Below are 14,378 nucleotides of genomic sequence, written 5' to 3' on the forward strand. Positions count from 1 at the left end.
CCAGACTTGAAAGTTAGTCACCCAGATGTCAGCCTGAGCATACCCAAAGCTGATATCAGAAGCCCAGAATACAAAGTGGCTTCTCATAGTAAACGCAAATCTGATATCCCAGGTGGAACGCATATAAAATATTTGATATGCCAGGTGGAGTACATATACATGTGCCTGTTGGGAAGTCTAGGAAGGAAAGTCAAAGGAAGAGCTAGTTATCCCATTGCACATATTGATTTACCAAAAGTTGATTACCAAGTGTCTGGTGTATCTGAGAGGTTCAGACCTTAACCTTGATGACCTCACAGTGAAATTCTAAATTCCCAAACACAAGACTTCTAAACTGGGTAGTTATACAAGAATACCAGATATAGACTCAAGTTTTCCCAGTATTAATGCCTCAGTCCCTAAACTCCCACCCCAAAGTGTGGATTAGTGGTTTCACAGCCATATTTTAGTTAGAGAAGAACTGACCTCAAGGGCAATAAACATCATAGGAAAGCACCAGCTGGTGAAACCGACAGATAAAAAAAGTCCAAAACAGTCTAAAATTGTTATGTCCATGACAAATTTGACTCATGGTTCAAACCCCAAAATTTCTGAAGATCAATAATATTTGATCACTGCAAAGTATTTCCCATACATGTCAAAGAGGATGTACCAAACGGAACTGGGAGCCTGAAAAATCAGAACAAGGAAGAGTCAAACCGTAGATCTCATACACTCAGAAGTGTCGACTTCAGTTCATCAAATGTGGACCTTAAAGTTCCAGAAGCTGAGAACTTAAAAGGGTCAAAACTTACAAAGCTTACATAGCATTCAGATAACTGACTAAATGTAACTTTAGGCTTGTTTTAATCACAATCTTCTGTTGAAACATAATGCAGAAAACTTCTGTTACTTGAACTTAGTTGTACTTTTTATGTAAATTGATTGGTATTTGTTATGAATGTTAAAATTGAATGTGTAAAGGGTTCACATTTTGTCAAATTGTTTTACAAAATGGATGAAAAGCTATTTGAAAAGGTGTTTTAACTGTACACTTGCTGTATTAAAATAATTTGTTTTGTCTTTACAATAATGCAAGAAAACAATTAATTCAAAACAACTTCCAACTGCATTAGCCTAGGCAACATTATTCTGACCCGATCCTGACTGTTATACTCACAGTCAATATTTTTACAGTTTTGGAAACTTTAGAGTGTTTTCTATCCTAAGCTGTCAATTATATGCATATTCTAGCATCTTGTCCTGACAAAATATCCCGTTTACTACGGGAACGTTATTTTTCCAAAAATGAAAATACTGCCCCCTAGTCACAAAAGGATAATGCAAGAAAACAATTAATTCAAAACAACTTCCAACTGCATTAGCCTAGGCAACATTATTCTGACCCGATTCTGACAGTAGGCCTTATTTCCCATATTTTTGGACTTGAAATAACGTCTGGAAAATTCATTTTGTCAAGTATGATAAAACATTTAACTCAACTGCTATTTTTGTAGAGCTATTTATTTATTAGTTTGATTTAAAAATTATAGTATTGCTTCACCTATTAGAGATTTTTACCTCCCACCGCTAGGAGGTAGTCTTACCACACTTGACTCTACACAACAAAAACATCATCAGTACAATATCTTTGAAATCACTGCACGACATTTCTGGTATTTCATTCCAAACAATGTGTTTAATAAGTTGGGAGGTCTTCAATTTTTACTGAAATGTAATTATATTCTTGAAAGATTACCCGCTAAATTGGCTAGGTTTCACCAACAAGCTTTAATCAAATCAAACTTTATTTGTCACATGCGCTGAATATAACAAGTGTTGACCTTACCGTTAAATGCTTACTTACAAGCCAAAAACCAACAGTTCAGTTCAAGAATAGTTAAGAAAATATTTACCAAATAAACTGAAGTAACAATAACATAACAGTAACGAGGCGATATACAGGGGGTACCGGTACCAAGGCAGTATGCGGGGTACTGGTTAGTTGAGGTAATTTTTACATGTAGGTAGGGGTGAATTGACTATGCATAGATAATAAACCGTGAGTAGTAGCAGAGTACAAAACAAATAGGGGGGAGGTCAATGTAATAGTCTGGTGGACATATGATTAATTGTTCAGCAGTCTTATGGCTTGGGGGTAGAAGCTGTTAAGGACCCTTTTGGTCCTAGATTTGGCACTCTGGTACCGCTTGCCGTGCGGTAGCAGAGAAAACAGCCTATGACTTAGGTGACTGGAGTCTTTGACAATTTTATTGGCTTTCCTCTGACACCGCCTTTAGTTCCTGGATTGCAGGAAGCTTGGCCCCGGTGATGTACTGGGCCATACGCACTACCCTCTGTAGCGCCTTACGGTCAGATGCCGAACAGTTGTGATGCAACCGGTCAGGATGTTCTCGATGGTGCAGCTGTAGAACTTTTTGAGGATCTGGGGACCCATGCAAAATATTTTCAGTCTCCTGAGGGTGAAAAGATTTTGTCGTGCCCTCTTCACGACTGTCTTAGTGTGTTTGGACCATGATAGTTCGTTGGTGATGTGGACACCAAGGAACAAGAGACTCTCGACCCGCTCCACTACAGCCCCGTTGATGTTAATGGAGGCCTATTCGGCCCGCCTTTTCCCGTAGTCCACGATCAGCTCCTTTGTCTTGCTCACATTGAGGGAGAGGTTATTGTCCTGGCACCACACTGCCAGTTCTCTGACCTCCTCCCTATAGGCTGTCTCATCGTTGTCGGTGATCAGGCCTATCACTGTTGTGTTGTCAGCAAACTTAATGATGGTGTTGGAGTCGTGTTTGGCCACGCAGTCATGGGTGAACAGGGAGTAACAGGAAGGGACTAAGTACACACCTCTGAGGGGCCCCAGTGTTAAGGATCAGCGTGGCAGACATATTGTTGCCTACCCTTACCACCTGGGGGCGGCCCATCAGGAAGTCCAGGGTCCAGTTGCATAGGGAGGTGTTTAGTCCCAGCTTCCTTAGTGATGAGCTTCGTGGGCACTGGTATTGAACGCTGAGCTGTAGTCAATGAACAGCATTCTCACATAGCTTTTCCTTTTGTCCAGGTGGGAAAGGACAGTGAGGAGTGCGATTGAGATTGCATCATCTGTGGATCTGTTGGTGCGGTATGCGAATTGGAGTGGGTCTAGGGTATCCGGGTGGTAATCCTTTAGGCAGGTTACCTTCACTTCCTTGGGCACAGTGACTATGGTGGTCTGCTTGAAACATGTAGGTATTACAGACTCAGTTAGGGCGAGGTTGAACACATCAGTGAAGACACTTGCCAGTTGGTCCATGCATGCTTTGAGAACACGTCCTGGTATTCCATCTGGCCCTGTAGCTTTGTGAATGTTGACCTGTTTAAAGGTGTTGCTCACATCGGGAACCGAGAGCGTTATCACACAGTCATCCAGAACAGCTGGTGCTCTCGTGCATGCTTCAGTGTTGCTTGCCTCGAAGCGAGCATAAAAGGCATTTAGCTCACATGGTAGGCTTGCTTCACAGGGCATCTCACGTCTGGGTTTCCCTTTGTAGTCCGTAATAGTTTGCAAGCCCTGCCACATCTGACGAGCATCAAAGCCGGTGTAGTAGGATTCAATCTTAATCCTGTATTGACACTTTGCTTGTTTGATGGTTCATCTGAGGGCATAGCGGGATTTCTCATAAGCGTCCGGATTAGAGTCCACTCCTTGAAAGGGACAGCTCTAGCCTTTAGCTCGATGCGGATGTTGCTTCTGGTTGGGATATGTACGTACGGTCACTGTGGGGACGACGTCATCGATGCACTTATTAATGAAGCCGATGACTGAGGTGGTATACTCCTCACTGCCATTGGATGAATCCCGGAACATATTCCAGTCTGTGGTAGCAAAACAGTCCTGTAGCGTAGCATCCGTGTCATCTGACCACTTACGTATTGAGCGAGTCACTTGTTCTTCCTGCTTTAGTTTTTGCTTGTAAGCAGGAATCAGGAGGATATAATTATGCTCAGATTTTGGAGGGCGAGGGAGAGCTTTGTACGCGTCTCTGTTGCACATGTAACATGCTATTAGAAATGAGGTAAAAATAATTTAAGTGAGCATTTTCTTGTTTGCTTATGGTCTTATAGAGTTGTTTGAGTGCGGTCTTAGTGCCAGCATCGGTCTGTGGTGGTAAATAGATGGATACGAATAATATAGATGAGAGCTATCTTAGTAGATAGTGTGGTCTACAGCTTATCATAAGGTACTCTACCTCAGGCGAGCAATACCTCGAGACTTATTTAATATTAGACATTGAACGCCAGCTATTATTGACAAAAAGACACACACCCAAACCCCTCGTCTTACCAGACATAGCTTCTCTGTTTTGCTGGTGCATGGAAAATCCCACCAGCTCTATATTATCTGTGTCGTCGTTCAGCCACGACTCGGTGAAACATAAGATATTAAATTTCTTAATGTCCCATTGGTAGGATAATCGTATTCGTAGGTCATCAATTTTATTTTCCAATGATTGCATGTTAGCAAGTAGAATGGATGGCAGTGGGAGTTTACTCGCTCGCCTAAGGATTCTCAGAAGGCAGCCCGATCTGCATCCTCTTTTCCTCTGTCTTTTCTTCACCCTTATTATGGGGATTTGGGTCTGTTCCCGGGAGAGCAGCATATCCTTCTCGTCGGACTCGTAAAAGGAAAAAGCTTCTTCCAGTTCGTGGTGAGTAATCGCTGTTCTGATGTCCAGAAGTTCTTTTCGATAATAAGAAATGGTAGCAGCAACATTATGTACAAAATACGTTTTAAAAATAAGTTACAAACAATGCAAAAAACTCTCAAAATAGCACAATTGGTTAGGAGCCCGTAAAACGTCAGCCATCCTCTTCAGAGCCATCTTAATGTCCTGGAAAATATGTTTCCTGCACAATTTTTCCCCACATAAAGCTCTTTTGTGGAATAATTCAGACATACAGTGCCTTGCGAAAGTATTCGGCCCCCTTGAACTTTGCGACCTTTTAACACACTTCAGGCTTCAAACATAAAGATATAAAACTGTATTTTTTTGTGAAGAATCAACAACAAGTGGGACACAATCATGAAGTGGAACGACATTTATTGGATATTTCAAACTTTTTTAACAAATCAAAAACTGAAAAATTGGGCGTGCAAAACTATTCAGCCCCTTTACTTTCAGTGCAGCAAACTCTCTCCAGAAGTTCAGTGAGGATCTCTGAATGATCCAATGTTGACCTAAATGACTAATGATGATAAATACAATCCACCTGTGTGTAATCAAGTCTCCGTATAAATGCACCTGCACTGTGATAGTCTCAGAGGTCCGTTAAAAGCGCAGAGAGCATCATGAAGAACAAGGAACACACCAGGCAGGTCCGAGATACTGTTGTGAAGAAGTTTAAAGCTGGATTTGGATACAAAAAGATTTCCCAAGCTTTAAACATCCCAAGGAGCACTGTGCAAAGCGATAATATTGAAATGGAAGGAGTATCAGACCACTGCAAATCTACCAAGACCTGGCCGTCCCTCAACTTTCAGCTCATACAAGGAGAAGACTGATCAGAGATGCAGCCAAGAGGCCCATGATCACTCTGGATGAACTGCAGAGATCTACAGCTGAGGTGGGAGACTCTGTCCATAGGACAACAATCAGTCGTATATTGCACAAATCTGGCCTTTATGGAAGAGTGGCAAGAAGAAAGCCATTTCTTAAAGATATCCATAAAAAGTGTCGTTTAAAGTTTGCCACAAGCCACCTGGGAGACACACCAAACATGTGGAAAAAGGTGCTCTGGTCAGATGAAACCAAAATTGAACTTTTTGGCAACAATGCAAAACGTTATGTTTGGCGTAAAAGCAACACAGCTCATCACCCTGAACACACCCTATCCCCACTGTCAAACATGGTGGTGGCAGCATCATGGTTTGGGCCTGCTTTTCTTCAGCAGGGACAGGGAAGATGGTTCAAATTTATGGGAAGATGGATGGAGCCAAATACAGGACCATTCTGGAAGAAAACCTGATGGAGTCTGCAAAAGACCTGAGACTGGGACGGAGATTTGTCTTCCAACAAGACAATGATCCAAAACATAAAGAAAAATCTACAATGGAATGGTTCAAAAATAAACATATCCAGGTGTTAGAATGTCAAAGTCCAGACCTGAATCCAATCGAGAATCTGTGGAAAGAACTGAAAACTGCTGTTCACAAATGCTCTCCATCCAACCTCACTGAGCTCGAGCTGTTTTGCAAGGAGGAATGGGAAAAAATGTCAGTCTCTCGATGTGCAAAACTGATAGAGACATACCCCAAGCGACTTACAGCTGTAATCGCAGCAAAAGGTGGCGCTACAAAGTATTAACTTAAGGGGGCTGAATCATTTTGCACGCCCAATTTTTCAGTTTTTGATTTGTTAAAAAAGTTTGAAATATCCAATAAATGTCGTTCCACTTCATGATTGTGTCCCACTTGTTGTTGATTCTTCACAAAAAAATACAGTTTTATATCTTTATGTTTGAAGCCTGAAATGTGGCAAAAGGTCGCAAAGTTCAAGGGGGCCGAATACTTTCGCAAGGCACTGTAACTATGAGGAACAAGTCATTGTTCTACCCTAGCTGGTATGAGAGGAATATTGACTTTGTTCTTGTTGTTTTCGACAACAGGGGAATATTCTTGCATATGAATAGTTTCCAATACCTTTCAGGGAGTTTATTTCTGTGATCAAAGCCATTCCTTGTAGTCTAACTACACTAATGAAAACTCGTCTTAGCTTTGGTGATGATCACAGAGCTTATCCAGAACTCAGTTTGGAAGGTGTGGGCTTACTTGATAAATATTGTTGTAATAAATACATAAGACAATTTCAATTCATGGAATCAACTTACGCCTAGAGAAGAAAAATGATTGAACATGTTAATTCCTGACATTGTCTGTAAAAAAGCTTGGTTGATGCCTTACAAATTTTGTATACCAAACAAATGTAAGGAAGTGCACTTTAAGATTCTACATAAGATATATCCATGTAATTCTATGTTGTCCAAATTTGTGGCTATTTGCGGCTATTGATGATATCGATGATACTCGATGATACTCGGTCTTGTCTCAGGATGGTAAGTTGGTGGTTGAAGATATCCCTCTAGTAGTGTGGGGGCTGTGCTTTGGCAAAGTGGGTGGGGTTATATCCTGCATGTTTGGCCCTGTCCGGGGGTATCCTCAGATGGGGCCACAGTGTCTCCTGACCCCTCCTGTCTCAGCCTCAAGTATTTATGCTGCAGTAGTTTATGTGTCGGGGGGCTAGGGTCAGTTTGTTATATCTGGAGTACTTCTCCTGTCTTATCCGGTGTCCTGTGTGAATTTAAGTATGCTCTCTCTAATTCTCTAATTCTCTCTTTCTCTCTTTCTTTCTCTCTCTCTGAGGACCTGAGCCCTAGGACCATGCCTCAGGACTACCTGGCATGATGACTCCTTGCTGTCCCCAGTCCACCTGGCCGTGCTGCTGCTCCAGTTTCAACTGTTCTTCATGCGGCTATGGAACCCTGACCTATTCACTGGACATGCTACCTGTCCCAGACCTGCTGTTTTCAACTCTCTAGAGACAGCTGGAGAGGTAGAGATACTCTCAATGATTGGCTATGAAAAGCCAACTGACATTTACTCCTGAGGCGCTGACTTGTTGCACCCTCGACAACTACTGTGATTATTATTTCTTGACCATGCTGGTCATTTATGAACATTTGAACATCTTGGCCATGTTCTGTTATAATCTCCACCCGGCACAGCCAGAAGAGGACTGGCCACCCCTCATAGCCTGGTTCCTCTCTAGGTTTCTTCCTAGGTTTTAGCCTTTCTAGGGAGTTTTTCCTAGCCACCGTGCTTCTACACCTGCATTGCTTGCTGTTTGGGGTTTTAGGCTGGGTTTCTGTACAGCATTTAGATATATCAGCTGATGTAAGAAGGGCTATATAAATACATTTGATTTAATATCTGAGTTTTCTGTGAAAAAGGTGAAAATCTGACTCACTTGTTCTATGAATGTATATCTGTGATAGATTTTGGGGAAAACCTTGCAGAATACATATTTACCTTTTTGAACACTACCCATGTTTTTGACATGAAGGATATAAAATGTTACTATTGCAATGATAACAAGACCATTGAAATGATTGTGATTTTTTTAATACTTTATACACAAACAAAAATTCCATAATTCTATACCAAAATGTTTTCTATTTTGGATTGAATTTAAATAATCTTGTTAAGACATTAACTTTAGTGAATAACAAAAATAATAACATCTTCCTGAATCATTAAAATGTGATTTTTTTTCTGAGTGAATACAATTGCACTAGAATTGTTGTTCTTTAAAAAAATTAATGTTTTAAATATATCTTAAAATTTTTGCATGTATTTAGTCATTTTTTTGTTTAAACCTGCGTTTTTTTTTCTTAGACATGTTTGATGTAGTTGTAAGTTGTTGATAATGTTTTATTATGAATAAACTAAATTAATAATAATATTTTTTTGTAAAAAAATGTTTAAAAGACACACAACCTTTCTGATTTTGAAACTGGAAAATACATGTTTGAAATATGATCTCTTAAAATGCTGTTTTAAAGAAATCGCACATATTTGATTGTCTTAATTGGGTTTACAGAAATGTGTTGTTACTATATCAGTTAACTTTACAGTGTGTGGTAGAGGCATTACTAAAAGATTGCTAATGCTAACTTAGCTAGCTGTCACTTTATTGTAGATATGTAGTGGCTGGTTTGACCAATGGTACATATAAATGCTAATCATCAAATGTCCTTTTTTATGTTGCCTTTATCTTTCTTTGGAGAGAACGCTCTACCCTTGAATGTATGCATCCCTTACAAATTTGTGGACCCTGCAAGATCAAGTAGGTCTTCTTCTTTTCATTCATTGCCTTCTTATCGTGCACTTAGCCAGAATAGATTCTGGAATCTGCAGTATTAAAGGTAGGACTCTATAAAGGCAATCATGCACTATTTATAATGGATCATTGAACTGATGGTGCAAATTTAATGGGGCAAAAGTGCAAGTTCCATACAGATGCATGTAGACTGCAGAACCATGTCCAGACTCCAGACACAAACAGATTATTCCCTTATTCTTGAATGCAATGTTGGTCTGTCATTTTCAGAACATTCATTTCCAACTAGGTCAGATGTAAGAAAGCTATTTGATGTTTTATGATCTCTTTCCAGAGAGGTTCCCTCCTCCATCAGACTCCAGTCTTTATGTGTTGAGGAAGTGTTATGCTCCCGTCCCTGTACAGACATGGGTGAAGACGTTGGAGAGGCGGGACAGTGATCCCTTGGGTAATGGTTCCTCACCCTAAAAGTAGTCTATGGGCCAAGAGAAACTGTAAACCATTGTTCAGTTTTCAATGACCCCCTAAGGTCGATGTCTGCACCCCCACAAAAATCGAATTAGCATAATACAATCCCCATCAAAATCTTTCAGTTTAAGCTAGAGATCTGAGGAGAAAGGTGACAGAGCTAAAGCAGTGTTTGTCAGACCATGAGACATCCCAAAAATCAGTCTTCTCACAAAATCATCTGTAGCATCTGAATCATTTGGCCTAAAACTATTGTGACCCCTCTATGGAAAGATGAGACTCATGAACATGATGGTGTTTTGCTCTAGGATGCTCACACGCTTCACAAGACTAGTCTGAAGATCCCTGGTACCAGTGTGCAAAGCTGTCATCAAGGCAAAGGGTGGCTACTTTGAAGAATCTCAAATATAAAATACCTTTTGATTTGTTTAACACTTTTTTGGTTACTACATGATTCCATATGTGCTATTTCATCATTTTGATGTCTTCACTATTATTCTACAATGTAGAAAATAGTACAAATAAAGAAAAACCTTGCAATGAGTAGGTGTGTCCAAATGTTTGACTGGTACTGTATATGGAGATAGTTTAGTGCCAAAAATAAGGGATTAAAGGGGAATGGAAACACTAGGATTTAGAATGCCAGCTAACTGTAACTGTAAATCGCCATATTGGCATTGTTGCTTCACTGGCAGGAGAGAACATTTTAGAACTCCCAAAAATGGCTGAATTTACAGAGTAGCTCAGAGTCTGAGAATGAGTTCATTACAGAGAATGAAATAAATGTTAGTTAGGGAGCCAATAAACCTACTGAAGCCGTTCATGTTTGTGCCGATCGGTGCCCCAGATCAAAGAGTTTGTTCTCGTAGCAGTAGCAACATAGACATGCCGCCTAAAACACCTCAGCTAGAGGGTTGGCGTAGCCAAACACAAACTGTTGTGAGTGGGGATGCTGCCAGATAATGGCTAGAGTATGAGTGTGTGTCTTGTTGAGAGATGGTGGCGATACAGCACAAAATCCTAGCGAATGGTGGCTGTATTACATCCAGTCAGAGCTTTCTGTCTGGATGGCGATGTATTTCTTGCACGTGTCACTAAACCTTATGAAGGACTTCCTGGCAGAAGAGGTTACTCGACCAGTCAGCAGCAGATTTGCCAGTTAAATAATTGGTGACATTTTGCTTGATTCTAAATTATTTAAGGTTAATATCAGTTGTGGGCTGGTGTTCAATATATATAATCATTATCCTATAACACTGTTTATCACCAGCGCTGTTTGGCGCGATGGTAACACGTGTACCTTTTGATTAGACGACCTGAGTTTGAATCGCAGACAGCATCATGATTCATGAAATCTTAGTCTAGCCAATAATGGGGCATGCTCATTATAAATACATTGTGATTTAGTTTTGGTATCAGACTAACTTTTCTTATGATTTTGTTTGCAGAGCATACAGGCTGGCAGTTTATTGCCAGTTCACCCGATGGGCACTTTTTATTTATTTCTTTTATTTTTATTTCACCTTTATTTAACCAGGTAGGCTAGTTGAGAACAAGTTCTCATTTGCAACTGCGACCTGGCCAAGATAAAGCATAGCAGTGTGAGCATACAACAAAGAGTTACACATGGAGTAAACAATTAACAAGTCAATAACACAGTAGAAAACAAAGGGGGGGTCTATATACAATGTGTGCAAAAGGCATGAGGAGGTAGGCAAATAATTACAATTTTGCAGATTAACACTGGAGTGATAAATGATCAGATGGTCATGTACAGGTAGAGATATTGGTGTGCAGAAGAGCAGAAAAGTAAATAAATAAAAACAGTATGGGGATGAGGTAGGTGAAAAGGGTGGGCTATTTACCAATAGACTATGTACAGCTGCAGCGATCGGTTAGCTGCTCAGATAGCTGATGTTTGAAGTTGGTGAGGGAGATAAAAGTCTCCAACTTCAGCGATTTTTGCAATTCGTTCCAGTCACAGGCAGCAGAGTACTGGAACGAAAGGCGGCCAAATGAGGTGTTGGCTTTAGGGATGATCAGTGAGATACACCTGCTGGAGCGCGTGCTACGGATGGGTGTTGCCATCGTGACCAGTGAGCTGAGATAAGGCGGAGCTTTACCTAGCATAGACTTGTAGATGACCTGGAGCCAGTGGGTCTGGCGACGAATATGTAGCGAGGGCCAGCCGACTAGAGCATACAAGTCGCAGTGGTGGGTGGTATAAGGTGCTTTAGTGACAAAACGGATGGCACTGTGATAGACTGCATCCAGTTTGCTGAGTAGAGTGTTGGAAGCCATTTTGTAGATGACATCGCCGAAGTCGAGGATCGGTAGGATAGTCAGTTTTACTAGGGTAAGCTTGGCGGCTTGAGTGAAGGAGGCTTTGTTGCGGAATAGAAAGCCGACTCTTGATTTGATTTTCGATTGGAGATGTTTGATATGAGTCTGGAAGGAGAGTTTGCAGTCTAGCCAGACACCTAGGTACTTATAGACGTCCACATATTCTAGGACGGAACCATCCAGGGTGGTGATGCTAGTCGGGCATGCAGGTGCAGGCAGCGACCGGTTGAAAAGCATGCATTTGGTTTTACTAGCGTTTAAGAGCAGTTGGAGGCCACGGAAGGAGTGTTGTATGGCATTGAAGCTTGTTTGGAGGTTAGATAGCACAGTGTCCAAAGACGGGCCGAAAGTATATAGAATGGTGTCGTCTGCGTAGAGGTGGATCAGGGAATCGCGCGCAGCAAGAGCAACATCATTGATATACACAGAGAAAAGAGTCGGCCCGAGAATTGAACCCTGTGGCACCCCCATAGAGACTGCCAGAGGACCGGACAGCATGCCCTCCGATTTGACACACTGAACTCTGTCTGCAAAGTAATTGGTGAACCAGGCAAGGCAGTCATCCGAAAAACCGAGGCTACTGAGTCTGCCGATAAGAATATGGTGATTGACGGAGTCGAAAGCCTTGGCAAGGTCGATGAAGACGGCTGCACAGTACTGTCTTTTATCGATGGCGGTTGTGATATCGTTTAGTACCTTGAATGTGGCTGAGGTGCACCCATGACCGGCTCGGAAACCAGATTGCACAGCGGAGAAGGTACAGTGGGATTCGAGATGGTCAGTGACCTGTTTGTTGACTTGGCTTTCGAAGACCTTAGATAGGCAGGGCAGGATGGATATAGGTGTGTAACAGTTTGGGTCCAGGGTGTCTCCCCCTTTGAAGAGGGGGATGACTGCGGCAGCTTTCCAATCCTTGGGGATCTCAGACGAGATGAAAGAGAGGTTGAACAGGCTGGTAATAGGGGTTGCGACAATGGTGGCAGATAGTTTCAGAAATAGAGGGTCCAGATTGTCAAGCCCAGCTGATTTGTACGGGTCCAGGTTTTGCAGCTCTTTCAGAACATCTGCTATCTGGATTTGGGTAAAGGAGAACCTGGAGAGGCTTGGGCGAGGAGTTGCGGGGGGGGCGGAGCTGTTGGCCGAGGTTGAAGTAGCCAGGCGGAAGGCATGGCCAGCCGTTGAGAAATGCTTATTGAAGTTTTCGATAATCATGGATTTATCAGTGGTGACCGTGTTACCTAGCCTCAGTGCAGTGGGCAGCTGGGAGGAGGTGCTCTTGTTCTCCATGGACTTCACAGTGTCCCAGAACTTTTTGGAGTTGGAGCAACAGGATGCAAACTTCTGCCTGAAGAAGCTGGCCTTAGCTTTCCTGACTGACTGCGTGTATTGGTTCCGGACTTCCCTGAACAGTTGCATATCACGGGGACTATTCGATGCTATTGCAGTCCGCCACAGGATGTTTTTGTGCTGGTCGAGGGCAGTCAGGTCTGGGGTGAACCAAGGGCTGTATCTGTTCTTAGTTCTGCATTTTTTGAACGGAGCATGCTTATCTAAAATGGTGAGGAAGTTACTTTTAAAGAATGACCAGGCATCCTCAACTGACGGGATGAGGTCAATGTCCTTCCAGGATACCCGGGCCAGGTCGATTAGAAAGGCCTGCTCACAGAAGTGTTTTAGGGAGCGTTTGACAGTGATGAGGGGTGGTCGTTTGACTGCGGCTCCGTAGCGGATACAGGCAATGAGGCAGTGATCGCTGAGATCCTGGTTGAAGACAGCGGAGGTGTATTTGGAGGGCCAGTTGGTCAGGATGACGTCTATGAGGGTGCCCTTGTTTACAGAGTTAGGGTTGTACCTGGTGGGTTCCTTGATGATTTGTGTGAGATTGAGGGCATCTAGCTTAGATTGTAGGACTGGCGGGGTGTTAAGCATTGGACGGGGTGTACGGCGTCTCATCCCTGCGTATGTTGTTTGGTCCATAAAGAGCGCATACCCAGAAGCAAAGTAATTTACATAGGGTTTTAGTTTGAATAAAAACAGTTCATTTGGTAAATCTAGCCTGCTATAATTTTTTCAAGACAGACGTAATGCCGGCGCCTTATGTAATAATAGTATTAGTTAGCTTGTCCACTATAACAACACGTTCAAGCGTAACCAGATAAACTTGCTTAAACTTGCTTGGAAGATAAAACTACATGTAAAAAAACTACAGAACAAACTTCCTTCAGATTCTTTGGGGGAATATTTGTTGTTCCATGTAGTGAATCTGTTAGTCAGTGTGTTTGTATGGGCTAATAGCAGTAAGGCCAGAGAATTTTTTTATATTGTTGTGGAAATTCATGTATACTGAGAGACTTCAAACAATCATCTTTATTTAATATTGATTAATTATTGCAACAATGAAGCTAGTCGACCACACACTCTGAAGTGTGTGTTGCCGAGAGCTTAACCTTTAATGACACAAAAGAGATCTTATATAGGAGACCCAACAATGCTTAGTCATGGCTGGTTCCAACCCATCCTGGGTTCATCCTGTGGTCATCTGCACCCGATGATTAGACACAATAAGGGATTGTTCTACTCTTCCAGGCAGGCCATCTCTATTTCGGGTTCACACACACCACAGCTTATCTATGGAATGCCAGCTGTTGGTCAATTGTCAGCTCAAGCCCCAGAGGCCCAACTCAGTCCCAC

Source organism: Oncorhynchus kisutch, linkage group LG1, assembly GCF_002021735.2.
Source record: "Oncorhynchus kisutch isolate 150728-3 linkage group LG1, Okis_V2, whole genome shotgun sequence".
NCBI classification, from domain to species: domain Eukaryota; kingdom Metazoa; phylum Chordata; class Actinopteri; order Salmoniformes; family Salmonidae; genus Oncorhynchus; species Oncorhynchus kisutch.